Source organism: Ambystoma mexicanum, chromosome 2q (genome assembly GCF_040938575.1).
Source record: "Ambystoma mexicanum isolate Mex_15411 chromosome 2q, UKY_AmexF1_1, whole genome shotgun sequence".
Classification (NCBI taxonomy): Eukaryota; Metazoa; Chordata; class Amphibia; order Caudata; family Ambystomatidae; genus Ambystoma; species Ambystoma mexicanum.
In genome coordinates, this window is record NC_090924.1 from 322714934 (window position 1) to 322717225 (window position 2292).

General features: G+C 44.0%; 1 non-coding gene across 1 annotated transcript; it reads right to left on the reverse strand.

Moving 5' to 3' along the window:
• Positions 1-379: 379 nt before the first annotated feature.
• On the reverse strand, positions 380-486 carry LOC138570567 (U6 spliceosomal RNA). Its single transcript, XR_011303607.1, has one exon. It is a non-coding gene; the product is annotated as a U6 spliceosomal RNA (small nuclear RNA).
• Between the last annotated feature and the right edge of the window lie 1806 nt (positions 487-2292).

Sequence of the window (2292 nt, forward strand, 5' to 3'; positions counted from 1 at the left end):
AAAGATTAAGGCCTAGAAGCAAGTAAAGCTGTAGTTCAGAGCGATGTTTGCAAATAGCACCTTAAAGCAGTTTACGCTGGAGTGCACAACAAGGGGGAAAGTGATAATACTGAGTCTGGTAAAATGGGATAAAAAAAATCAAAAGACGCGTGCCACTTCGAAAAGTGCAAGCCAAGAAATTGAAGGCGACGGGGCTGTTCATTCAGTCAATAGGACTCACAAGTAAAAGGCTCCGGAGGCATTAGTGTTGAATTTGGCTCAAAATGTATTGTGTTGTCGTGTAATATGTATGAACATACAATTTCAATCTTCATTAAAAAAGATGTATTAAAAAAATAAAGCCTTGCAAATTAATAAAGTTTCTGTCCTGTCATGTGCCAAAAATAGTGAATGCTTTACGAATGTGCGTGCCATCCTTTAGAGCAGGGGCCAATTTAATTTTCCCATTATCATTCCAATATTAGTACATGTGTTGCTGAAGCAAGCGCAAAGGGAGAGTCAATCAAACCATTGATTAGGACCTCCAGTCAAAGGTTTGCCATACCAAATGTCCTTATGTCAGAGGGCAGAAAGTCAAAACACCATTTAGATATCGGGTGGTATGAAATGAAGAGGCAAACAACAGTGAATAAGCATTCTTTGCTGCTGTATTGATCTGGTCCTAAAGGGGTTGGTTTAATGCCAATTATATTTAAAGATTCATGCTCCAGGGTGCTTGCAAAATGACACCAACCCCCTCCCCATCACAATGGCTGGGTGATGCAAGCCTGAGAACATCACAATAGACCCATAGACATGAGAACAACTCTGTACCTCTGAGTGTATGTGGGCCCATGGCTGTATCAAGGACAAGGCAGAACAGGAGGTGGCTTATGGCGCCAGTTCCAGAGGCTGTCCAATTGATCCCTGTAAGCAACAAATGTTGGACCATCCTTTAGGAGATTCTGAGGCTGATTTCAATGTTAACTTTGCTGCTGATTTTAGGATTGGTCAACCTTCGACCCAAATCTAGTTTGCTTGGATAAGCCCTGGAAATCTTTTACAGCTTGTACTGGTGGGAGATGATGTGAGTTTATCAAGAGCAACGGGATATGAGGCATGTGTGCCACAAAAAGCAGTTCTAGGATTTTTTATAAGAAAGCCGCTTTAAGAAGGGAAGTTTGGACAACCCTACTGAGAGCAAAAGTATTACACAAAAGGTAAGGGGGTCAGTGGGTCAACCGATAGCACATTTGACTGCGAGTCTGTTTATTGTAAGTACAAATACTACCAGTTTCGACATTTCCCAGGCTTTTGGTTTAATCTCTTAACAGACCCATTCCTATGTACCTCTGTTTTCATTGTAAGCGAGGGACATACCGTATGCCTTAAACATTCCTGGGCTGCGAAGACTCTATGTAAAAGAAAGAGTAGCAGACAGCTTAATAAATCATCAGCAGGACCCTCTATACCTTCCCCAAAAAACATAAAATGATTTCTCTGCATGTATGTGAGTTGAGCAGCGCAAGTAGTTTGGTTAATGTCAGTGGATAAATGTCACTTTCACACAGCGCAGAACAGAATCACTTGTACAGGCCACTTCTGCAAAAGCATTACCAGTGTAGAAAGCAGTGAAAAGGTGAGGCAGTGTACAGTCACCCCCGACCCTTCACTGCCCTGATCGGCCACGATCGGCCAAGGACCTCTCTATGAGAGCTAAGGGTGGAATTTTTCTGGAGCTCGGTAACTTAGGGAGACATGGCTAAAGGGATCCTCAATCAACAGCCCAGCATTTGCTTTGTGGCCTGTCCGTATATGTCTGTTCTCCAAATTACCTGCCGCAGCCCAGATGTCAGCTGGTGAGATGGAATGACGTACCAGGCAGGATCCTGGCAGGTGATTTGCATAGGCACATCCCCTCTCCCTCTCTCTTAGCCCTGCTTTACTCCACAGTAGCAAGTATCTAGGGAAAATACAGTGGTCAAGGTGGGGTATCAGTAACTAGCCACTCTGAGAAAGTAAATCTGGGGCGCTTCGCGACTTGTGGGGAACAACTGCAGAGCTCAGTGCCCAGAACTTTGTGGCACAGGGAGGAGGTCTGTGGGATATCAGTAACTTGGAGACATGCAACCTGGTCGGGAGTGCTTCAGGTCTCCTTCCTTGCATGCTCCAAGCAACTCAACAAAGCATCAACAGACTGAGATACCAGCCACAGAGCCACTTTCCACTTGATTTAAAGCCCAAACTCTTTTCCATGCAAACACATAGTCCCCAAATACCATATTTTCTTTGTTTTCTCTCTCTTTATCTCTC